The sequence below is a fragment of the Halichoerus grypus genome, chromosome 3 (assembly GCF_964656455.1).
Source record: "Halichoerus grypus chromosome 3, mHalGry1.hap1.1, whole genome shotgun sequence".
Taxonomy (NCBI): Eukaryota; Metazoa; Chordata; class Mammalia; order Carnivora; family Phocidae; genus Halichoerus; species Halichoerus grypus.
In genome coordinates, this window is record NC_135714.1 from 195,141,970 (window position 1) to 195,154,251 (window position 12,282).

A 12,282-nucleotide genomic window follows, 5' to 3' on the forward strand; every position below is an offset into this window, starting at 1 on the left:
TGATAGTCCCAGTGGAGTGGATTGAAAAAGTAACCCCTGAAATGTGTCCCTAGGATACCTACTGGCAAAAATATTAAAAGCCCCCAAAATACAGATATTTATGTTTTTAAATTTTTATTTTATTGTGGTAGGAACACTTACCATGAGATCTACCCTCTTAACCAGTTTTTAAGTATATAACACAGTACTGTTGACCGACAGGATCATCAAATACTTCATTTTTCGTTTTATTTTTTAGGTTAAAAGCAGATCTAAGTAAGAAGAAAATTAATTGCGATCGATTTTGCCTAACCCAGGGACAATTACTAAATAAATACAAATGTGGATACTTCGGGGAGCATTTCATGAAATAGTTGGAGGAGGATATAATCACATTAGACTCTCATCATGTCTTGCAAGAGGGCTTATTTGTACAGTACTGAGGGTAATCAAAACTGATGTGTGAAATTCACACAAGGTCTGCGGTGACATCCCAGAAAGAAAAAAAAAGGTACAAAAACAACTTAGGAGTCTTTTAAATAACTTTGCAGTTTTTCTTTCTTTCTTTTTCTTTCTTTCTTTCTTTCTTTCTTTCTTTCTTTCTTTCTTTCTTTCTTTCTTTCTTTCTTTCTTTCTTTCTTTCTTTCTTTCTTTCTTTCTTTCTTTCTTTCTTTCTTTCTTTCTTTCTTTCTTTCTTTCTTTCTTTCTTTCCTTTCTCTCTCTCTCTCTTTCTTTCTTTCTTTTCCTTTCCTTTCTTTTTTTAAAACAATGAACTGCAGGCAGAAGTGCTCTAAGATGGAAAGTGAGTGGCTAGGAGGAAGGGAGCGCCACCTGTCCCAGGACTGGGTCTGTACCAGCTGAAGTCTTACGCATCAGCTGGGACAACTGCTCTCCATCCCTAGGTCATTGATCTTTATCAGGAGCCCACTTGCCCGTCATTAGCAATACGAAAGCTGTACAAGAAACTAGAGGTGGCCAAGATAAGTCAAAGGACAAAAATCAGCTCCAACACCATCTTAAACCATTTCTCTGCTTTTTCCTTGAAGGACTTCTGGTCAGCAGTGCAGCGCAACCCAAATGTAGGCATTTGTAGAAAATGACAATTTTATGGAATCAGGCAAGTGAAATCTCCTTTGGTTGAGTTTCACCTGGGAGACAAAATTTGAACTACATCCTGAAATTTCACAGACAGGTGACACATCGAGATATGTAACGCATTTATTTGGCCCTCAAACAGTGAGCTAACAAATACATTCCAATGCTGTCTATTACAGGTGCCACAAAGCTGAAGTAATGCGTATACCTGCCTAGGCAACATATGCTTCTTAATTTCTAAGTATATGTGATGTATAATATTTCAAGGTCATTGTTTGGGGATTGTTATTTTATTTTATTTTACTTTTTAAAGATTTTATTTATTTATTTGACAGAGAGAGAGATAGCGGGAGAGGGAACACAAGCAGGAGGAGTGGGAGAGGGAGAAGCAGGCTTCCCGCGGAGCAGGGAGCCTGATGCGGGGCTCGATCCCAGGACCCTGGGATCATGACCTGAGCTGAAGGCAGACGCTTAACGACTGAGCCCCCCAGGCGCCCCAGTTTGGGGATTTTAATTCCTTAGCAAGTGAGCATCAGAAATATGCATTTGGCTTATGTCAGTGATTTTAGCTTCATAGTATCTTAAAATTCATCTTCAGTGTGTGTGGGTGTGTAGCAAGCTGAACTTTTATAATTTGGGATTTGCTATAGAAAATGAGTTTAGGTGATTGTTTTAGGCACCTCGCGGACTATCCCTGAGAAAATGCCATCGTACTTGTGCTGAAAATATTTTCCTCAAAATGAATGGGCGCATTTGTATGTAATCCCTTATACTTTTAGTTGAACCTCCCTTCCAACAGGGCACCAAAACATTTGTTCCCATTTTATGTAAAATTACCTTAATATTTATTTTAGAAATGTTACCGAAATTAAGAAAAAAAGCAACATAGCAAAAAGAATTTGTGATTCTCTTTGTGCGTTTGGGTAAACCAGTTAGGAATTTTGACATTGATCTCCTTTAGGAGACAGGGTTTGCTTCAATTGCTGTAACAATTCACATCTTTTTGATAAGGGCAAGTCGAAGCTTAAAGAAATCAATATGATAATAAGTGTACTAAAGCTTATTGTTCTGGAAAATCAAGGAGATCATACGTTGAAGACATATGGGTTAAATTTATAGCTGCAGCATGAAGACTGCATTTAGTTGCTTATAAAATGGACCACGTTTTCAGTTTTCATCCCTCGCTACTGTTGCTGGTGGCACCCACACATCCCAGCGTGCACCACCTACCTCTCTACTTTTTTTCTGCTTCAATGCTGCTCCAGACACTCAGTGTCTGATTCTGGATACTATTTCTGATCTCTTCACTTGGCCAGCTCTAGTTTCCCAGAAAAAAGCACTGAAGAGCTAAGATTTCTTCCCCCAAATTATTGTTTTAGCTCCTTCAAAAATAGGAAAAGGAAACCTATTTCAAATTTCTATCATCTGCTTTTATTATACCCCAGAGCATCTTAATCATTTTACTTCTTCGATGATTAAAATGTTGTCCTTCGTAAACGGAAAGGAAAATTTTACTAATCACAAATTAGGAGCTTGAAGTAGTTTCTTAGGGAATGAAAAACTAACTAAAAATCAGTTTGGTAAAAAAAAATTGATGTATTTCTTAGAGGTTTAGATATAATTGAAGAGTTGAATCACAGATATATAAAGATAGTGGAAGGAGGGCATATTTATCGTTTTTATTATAGTTTTCACTTCTTTATTAATAAAGGTGCAAGGGCACATTGACTAGTGACCCATTTACTTTACTATTCAAGATATGGTGATTTTTTGGTTTTCTATGTCTGGGACCAGTTTTATGCCCAGCAAGAATCTAAAAACCAAACCGGAATTTTATGAAATATATTCAGTAAGTTACTGAATTGGATAGTATAAAGCAGGGTCAATATACGACCTAAAATCTTACTGGCTTTTTGACTCTTCTTAAACTAAGTTTTGGATTTTAAAAAAGTGCAGTTTGTATGCCACCAGAGGAAATAGACCCTATCTCTTCATTTTCATATGCAATTAATTGGTAGCCATACAACAACCTATACCCTAGAAGTAGCCCTATTTGGAGATAAAAATCAAATGTATCCCAGGGGAATTGCGTTCTTGTCTAAAAGGCAAACAAAAAACACCCATCCTCTTATATCACTAAAAAGAACCACACTGCTATTTTTGAGGGGCATTCCTTTCCCACCGAATTAAGAATTAGCAAAGCCCGAAGGCCTTATAACCTGTTCTATGACTTTATTATGCATGAAATCCAATCCTGTGCTTTTGTTAAGATGGCTCTTCCGATTATTTAACAGAGTCAGTGACATATATATCTTTAAAAACGGGTTTTTAAAATAATGGTTCATCGGCGCTATCCCTGAAACCTCCAGGCCTTTACCTGGGATACGAAGGTGCCACATTTCTTGGCAGAAACCCTCCAACGGGATTTCCAGCTTGTCTTGGACTCCTCTGAGGTGGAGCGTCCTGCTCATTAGGGTGAAATTTATTCCGACCTGTCTGATCGCCTAATGAGGCTCGTCGGGGTGCAAGTGGGGAGAGAACCACCAACAACCAGAGGTCAGATGAGAGATTCGGTTCCGGTTGGATGGAACCTCTTCATTTTCTTTCTTTCTGCGGCTCCTTCCTTTCAATCTCCACCTCCCCTCACCCCTCAAGAAATTTCTCTACTTCAACCTTCAAATATGTGATTCCTCTAGTGTCCATTCACGGCCTCTGAGGTTCAGGCTTTATTCTCCTTCAGGATCATTCCTCCTCTAAACACTTATCATCCGATGCGCTGTGTAAAGAGAATTCCCAGCGGTGGATTTTACAATGAAAGAGAAAGTGTTGAGCATCTGAGTGTTTTCAGGTGCTCGCATCCTTACCTGCAGTGCGTCCTGTTGACAACGAGGGCTATCACTGGGGGCATCCGAAACCTCTCTATTCTGAGCAGTCTTCAGAAATCAGCCGTATCTGATTGTTCTTTCAGATCAAATGGAGTAGGAAGACAAAGTGAGCTGAGCATATTCTTTCACTCTGCACTTTGTTGTTGAAAGGGGAGGAATCCCACTAGGACCCCTAACTCAGTTTTAGATATGACCAAACTTTTGTGAGAATTCCTATTCTTCCTCCCAGCCCTACCTCCCCCTCCCCCGCCACTCCTCCCCTCACTGTCAGTTCACTGACTGGGGTTGAATGAAATGTCTTTGCTCCTCTAAAGGTTCGTTCTATGCTGCTAAGAATTAACAGCGCCTAACGCCAAGGCAGCCCACAGATAAAAGAAGCTAAAGGACATTTGCTGTTCTGAGAGGAGGCCGCACGTGGCTACCTGCATTTAGCCCACAAAAGGATAACTGCCCTTTCTTAAAAGGAATACTTGCAAATTTTCTCACACCGTTCTTGGAGCTCAGGTTGTGGAGTCTTTTGGAAGGTTGCTTAGAGTGTGCAAAATGCAAAAGACTTGGGGCAGATGAGAAGGACACCAGCCTAAGCCAGCCTGCTTTATCAGGAGCTAACTCTGGCGCTGATAAATGATCTTCTGAAGAAAGATGTGGCAAAGTGCCTGCCATTGAAAACAGCAAGGAAAATAACAGTGTAGTTGGCATGCTTCTTAAAATGTATTTCTTGTTGGACACAGGAAGTCATTTTCCATCAAATTGGAACGTGTCATAATGTAACGTGTCAAAGACATTGTTAAAAAACAAACAAATTGGAATTGAGCTGTGTACCGTTAGTCTTAGATCTCTCAGTCAGTTTCACACATTAAGACGGTCGAACATGCAGGCTTATAAATTCTCCTGGTGGAGAGGTTTTTGGAGAATTTTACAAAACTCAGTGGGATCTTGGTGGGGATACTGACATTTACCACTGAGTTCTTTAATGACAGCTAAACAAGAGAACACCACTCCTAATTTACTCAAGTAGAATTCAATATCATAACAAGGCAATTGCAGAACACTGTTCTTTTATGAAACCAATTTTCATGCTATGGCTTTTAACTCTTTTATTTACCGGTGACTTCGATTTGTTTTCCAAAGCCTGCATTCTTATCCTGGGAACGAGTTTTCTTCTATCATTGTTCTGTTTACCTTCCTTCAAACCTTTCTGCTCTCACTGCATGTGTGTGTATATATGCTTTATAACACAGGAGAGTGAATGAATCAGATGGACTGGGTTATATAGAGGTAGGTGGAGGTGAGTGGAGGGGGACAGGAGAAGCCATTCCTGGCAGAGCAAATGGTAAGAGTTTCTAATCCGGAGTTGAGAAAATGGTTCGGCTTGGCTGAAACACATGGAAGATGAAAATGAATAATGAGAAAAAAATTTGAAAAGGTTAATTGGAATCAGAATGGTGGGACACAGATTTTGCACTTTACTCTTCAGGTAACTGATGGTTTTTGAGTGGGAGACTGATGCTATTGCCCCTAGAACATCTTGGGTCCTCAACCTACAGACTTGGAAGGAAGAGCATTTCTTTGCTTTAACTAGATCTGGGGTCAAAGCTCTGAGCTTTTGGTCAGACCCATGGACCTCAGAGAGAGTCAGCTGGAGCTGTCGGGGGTCTTGAATTTAGACTGAAATGAGTTCCAATGAGTTGCTGAGTCCTACAGTGTGAAGGTTCACATCAGGCCAAGCCCAGCATCTGAGATCAATTCAAGTCAGCAGATTAAATGTCTCTAGGGTGTGCTCAGTCCTGTGGTGAAATACAAAATAAATCAAAAGCAGGGTTCCCCAACCTTGAAGAGCAGGAGAGAGCTAGCTCTAATGGAGTGACCTCCACACTTGAAGGTGCGCAAGGGAATCAGGCAAAGCTCAGGTACCCAGGACCCCTCCCTAAAGAGCACTGTCTGTGAAGTGACCTGGCTACTCTGGGATCCAGGAACTAGTTTGGTCCCACTGTAGATCCCTATGGCTGTGTGTCTGGCCTGGTCCAGACACACCCAGAGAGGAAGCATCAAAGAGCCCAGATGACGGATCAGCTGCCCAGGGCTCTCGATCTGTCACTAAGAAACCACGTTTCACTGGGCAAGTCATTTTAATGATCAGCATGCCTTACCATTTCCAAACTTGGGCATTTGTTAATTTATCAGCTATTTGCTATGCATCCACTAAATGGCCAAGCACAGTGCTGAAAGAGGCCCAAATTTCCTGGGCTCATAGGAGAAACAAATGACGTAATGGAGAGGAAATGTGTTCTCCAACCATAAATCCGTGTACAGTGTGAATTATTTTAAGTTGGTAGGAGAGCCTGCAAAGCTGCCCAAAGCAGCCTGGGAGTGTTATGTATCATTTGGTCACAGAAAATATTGCTGAAATGCCATCTTTAAGTCAGGTCTTTGAGACCTAAAATACAATGAAATATACAAACACACAAGTATTATAATGTCCTAATGGAACCAGAGTCTGATCACCATGTGTACAAATACTGATTTGGGGAAATGAGTCCATATTCCCATTTTTGGTTTACAGGAGCACATTGTTCCCAATGGTCCTTCTGTTCTCATTTCCCATCTGCCATGATCATGTGGTGACTCAGGAGCTCACAGGAGAGGACCCTGCAGGGGGAAGGTTGGGCATGGTGGGGAAGTATGGAGCCAAGGGGTCTTGTGGTGAGGGCGAATGGGGAGGATCTCAGAGCAGGAGCTCTGAGGTGAAGGTCTGAATGAAATCATTGAAGGGCAAAGAAGCGTGGTTGGCAGCTATGAAAATAAAAGGTGAATCTTTGCCGCCAATAAACAAGCAGCAATGGCTGGTGAGCATTCAACAACCCAGCTGCTCCTTGAGAAATGATGCCTCTTAATTTAGCTCTACTGCTAGCCACTACCGTCTGGAAGCCCATTTTCAGCCTGTTGACTGGGACCTCAGCCTGCCCACCTCTCCAGCCCGGCAGAGTCTGCATTCTGTGTTTATTGCCTCTTTCTCTTCTCCATCTCTTTGACAATTTGCTCTTCCTTCTGATGACACGATCAAAATCTAGCTGGACTCTCTATTTAACTGGGGTGCCTGTTCCTTCATAAGGGGTAGATGAGCATCAGGCTCCTCCATGAGGAACCTTCATTGTTTGCGATTAGTGACTTATGGGGTCTCTCAACCTTGGTAGTACTGACATTTTTGGGGGGTGGGGGTGGGGGTGGGGGGTTGTCCTGTGCGTTGTTGGATGTTTAGCAGTACCCCTGGCCTCTACCTACTAGAGGCCAGTAGCATCCACTCCCCAAGAGTGACAAGCAAAAAGGTCTCCTGATATTGCAAAATGCCCCATAAAGGGCCAAACGGTCCTGGGCTGAGGACACTTACCTAATCCAACAATTGGAAACAATACTTTAGAACAACCCTCAGTGTTTTATCTGTGACATGACATTCTGATGAGGTAATGGGATTATTCCAATGATCTTAAGTACTCAAAGTATTTCAACTTTAAAATTTTGAACTATTTAATTGTATTATACAGGGCGACCTTTACTATAACTATACATTATTTGTCCAGACAATACCACATTTGTTCCTCAGAAGTAGGCACTTAGGAAATATTTGTTAAGTGAGTAAATGATGCACTTTAAGAACAGGAAAATGCCTCGTTTGCTTTTAACTCTGGTCCTAGAGGTCTTCAAAAATACTCTGTTAAATGGCGTAAGAGCAGACATGAACTAAGGATACAAAGAGTGTGGGCATTTCTCGTCCCCAACCTTCCGCTAGAAACTTCACTGGCTTCAGCCAGTGATCTCTGGAGACCATTTGAATATCCCTGTGACAAATGCTCTACACAACAGAATTTTCTTTAAGAAATTCTGCACTAATCTTCCTTTTCCTCTTAATTCCCATGGCATGTCATGTGGACTTCTGTGTCACGAATCACTTTATTTGATGTGTTTTGCTTATGGCTTATTCCCTTTAACAGACTGAGAGCTCTTTGTGGGTCAGATATATGTTTGATTCATTTTCTGTATCTCTCCAAGGCCCTAGCACAATGCCACACAAAAATAAATAGATACATATTTAAGGGTGTGCCCTTGTCTTTAAGGACTCCATTTCTGTTCTAAGCCATTTTTTTCTTTTTTTCCCCAAATGTAGGCCAGACAAAACCCGCACTTACCAATGTCTGAGTTTTAACACTTCTAGTCTGGAAGGACCAACATCAAGTTCTTCATTGTTCCTTGACTTATACATGATTCTCCCCACGAGATACTTCTGTATGACCACAGGTCTCACACGCAGACCAAGATACTGTCATCGATTATTTGCACTCAAATTCTTCTTAGATTTTCCTCTTTTTTTTTTTTTTTTTTAGGAAAGTGAGCTTTTTTTTTTTTTTCTTTTAAGTAATCTCTATGCCCCATGTGGGGCTCAAACTCACATCCCAAGATCAAGAATCACATGCTCTGCTGACTCAGCCAGCCAGGCACCCGCCGCACCCCCCCCCCTCCCCGCCCCGCCCCGGCCATTTTCCTCCTCAGCAGTGATCAGATCTCTTTTTGAGTATCACTTTATCTGGATTTTCAACTTTGGCATTTAATGTAATTGTGATCTGAAAAATCCATCAAGAACAGGAATATGGTTCATGCAAGTGCATCATACTCTCGTGCTTTGCACACTGAACTTCCTCGCTGAATCTAACGGGTGGTGTTCGAATGGGAGTGGAGCTCATAGGAGGCAATTCCAAGAGGCACTAGGTTGCTGACTGCTCTGCAGAGAAGAATAGCTGAAGTGCCTCCTCCGCCTGCCTCCCACTGTCCCTTTCCAGGATAGAGGAAAGGAAGTCTTCAAACCGGCTCCAAATTCTACTAAGGTAGGTCTTAAGGTCAAAATCTGATACAGAAGAGGGAGTCCTGATGCGGGGTTTTCTTTGCACATCTCATTCTTTGGATAAAGGCTTATTCCACTTTGTTTAAATCTACTCTAAGAACATGCTCACACCAAAGAACTTTTGTTCATGAAGTGTGTCAATGGTAAGCAACTGAACAGAGGGAAGGGATGATAGGTAGATCTGTAGCCGGACATATAAATAGACGCGCATAGAAGCCAGCTCACAAGTTGCCCAGTCCCCACTGTAGAAACTCTCCTTGAGCAACTCTGAGAAACACCAGCTGACGGCTGACTCCCCCATGCTATGTAGGTCAGAAGGATATGAGAACCCAAATATTAAAAAAAAAAAAGAATCACAGCAAAATGTACTAAGCTGGTCCTAAGGAGTTACAGAAAGCTCCCCTAATTGACCACATCAGAGGAGGGTTTGAACTTCTTGCATGAAAACAACTTAGCATTCCTGGCGATAATACCATTTACAATGAGGTTTTACTCTGCGTGTGGAAGAAGAATAGAAGCGGTATTTTTAAATAAATGCCTTGCAACATGCAGGCAGTGTTTTCAAAAGTATCACCTGCTCCCCTTTTACAAAGAGAGGTTGCTGCTCTGCTGGAAAAGTGAGTTGGCTCTTGTGAAATTTTTTCAATAAACAGTGTCTGAGAGAGATGTTTTTATTTTTTGGCACTTGAATGATATATGTGTAAAAAGAAAGTTTCCTTTATAGAGGTACAAAAAAAAAAAAAAACCTCTTACCCTGAACATGCTATTCAATCGAAGTCACCTTTGTTAATTCAGCTGAGTTGTATTATGTTCACAAAGTTGATTTTTAAAAAATTTTTGACATTTGACTCTTCTAAGAATTTTCTCTAGTGGCGTAATTTATCACTGTTAGTCTCGTCTAGATGTCACAAATCAACAAGGAGGGTGATATCTACGTATCTGGATAAAGCAAAAATCCCAATACCTGTGAACTAAAGAAATCCTATATATTCTCAGAGGAAGGGGTAAGGAGAAAAAGAGGAACAGAAGTAGGTAGAAATCCATGAAATCAGTATTTTACTTACGTATTCACCTATACTTGTAATACTTACTACTTAAAAATACTGTGTTATTATGTAACAATCCCTTTCCGGACCATCACATTTTATCACAGTTTTGTATTCATCATTATTTAAACTCTAGAATATCTAAATTTGCACGATAAGGAACTTTACTAAAATCAGGGGTGGAAACATAGGAAAAATAACTTTCAGCTCATAACATTCAAAATGATTACATGAATTCTGATATGATCAACTATTGATGAATTATCAGGGGGTGTTGATGAAGTCTCTTTAGGTCATAGTTGGATGGTAACCACAATCTCATGTGGAATATTCCCTGGGGCCACTGCTGGCTGCATGGATCCCTGGGTTCCTTTGGTATGACATTTCTTATATGGTCAGGCTTACCAGGCAAAGAACAAATCAGTTATGCTTAGAAATAACTCCATAACGGTAAAGGACGTGCGTAAAACAAAGGAAAGAGGAGGCCCTCTCTAATCAGGCTCAGTCTGCAGACACACAGAGCAGAAGGGTGGGGCGACAATGCACAAATGCAACGTTGAAATCCAAAATAGTCAAGGTCAAGTAACTGTGAGTGGTTGCCTCCACACAAGGTTAAGGATATTAGTCTTTGTTATTAGAATCTGTCTCTAAGCTCCTAGAATAGAGACCATCTGGTCTATTATTTCCCAGGAAAACGGTTCACTTATTCATCCATTGAACACATACTTATGGAACTTTTACTATGTACTTGACATTGTCCTTTTGCAGAGCTGGGGATGGAGTAGCAAACAGAACGATCGCCACCTTTTGAGTAGTGGCGTTCTCTGAAGCTAGACATGGAAGCTTAGCTTTGTTGCTATCCATTCTCACCCTCCTATTTATCAGCCTTATTTACTTCTGGTAATCTTCCAGAAAGCAGAGCTTTCTATTCCAAGTCTCACAAGAAAGATGACTTCTAGAGAACACTGGCGATTGGCTACGTTTCCTGGAGGTAAAACTTTCAACATTCACTGCACCTCCCTAAGTCTTCTCATTGCAGTGTATCCAAGAGGTAGACTGTGGCTTCCTTGAATTGTGGCTGCCTTACTAAACATAAAATAAAATAAAATAAAATAAAATAAAATAAAATAAATAAAAAAATATTCTCGGCATTGTCTATTTCCATAGTTTTCTTCCGCTCATGAAATTTAGAATTTTGCCCCTTCTCTGTCAATAAAATATGATAAAATATAAGAGCACTGAAATGATCTGTTTGTTATAGAAACACTGAAACATGGTGCCCTTGTGAAATAATTACCCCCAATAATAACAATAGGCACAACTTACTGAGTATGATCTATACGGCTACCTTAGTATAGTAATTAAGTTTTGTCTTCATAAAATAACGGTAGGGAGGTTTATTTTTTTTTTTTTTAATTTTTTTATTGTTATGTTAATCCCCATACATTACATCATTAGTTTTAGATATAGTGTTCCATGATTCATTGTTTATGCATAACACCCAGTGCTCCATGCAGAACGTGCCCTCCTCAATAGCCATCACCAGGCTAACCCATCCTCCCAACCCCCTCCCCTCTAGAACCCTCAGTTTGTTTTTCAGAGTCCATCGTCTCTCATGGTTCTTCTCCCCCTCCGATTTCCCCCCCTTCATTCTTCCCCTCCTGCTACATTCTTCTTCTTCTTTTTTTCTTTCTTAACATATATTGCATTATTTGTTTCAGAGGTACAGATCTGAGATTCAACAGTCCTGCACAATTCACAGCGCTTACCAGAACACATACCCTCCCCAGTGTCCATCACCCAGTCACCCCATCCCTCCCACCCCACCCCCCACTCCAGCAACCCTCAGTTTGTTTCCTGAGATTAAGAATTCCTCATATCAGTGAGGTCATATGATACATGTCTTTCTCTGTTTGACTTATTTCGCTCAGCATAATACCCTCCAGTTCCATCCACGTCGTTGCAAATGGCAAGATCTCATTCCTTTTGATGGCTGCATAATATTCCATTGTATATATATACCACATCTTCTTTATCCATTCATCTGTTGATGGACATCTTGGCTCTTTCCACAGTTTGGCTATTGTGGACATTGCTGCTATAAACATCGGGGTGCACGTAGCCTTTCGGGTCCCTACTTTTGTATCTTTGGGGTAAATACCCAGTAGTGCAATTGCTGGATCATATGGTAGCTCTATTTTCAACTTTTTGAGGAACCTCCATACTGTTTTCCAGAGTGGCTGCACCAGCTTGCATTCCCACCAACAGTGTAGGAGGGTTCCCCTTTCTCCGCATCCCCGCCAACATCTGTCATTTCCTGACTTGTTAATTTTAGCCATTCTGACTGGTGTGAGGTGGTATCTCATTGAGGTTTTGATTTGGA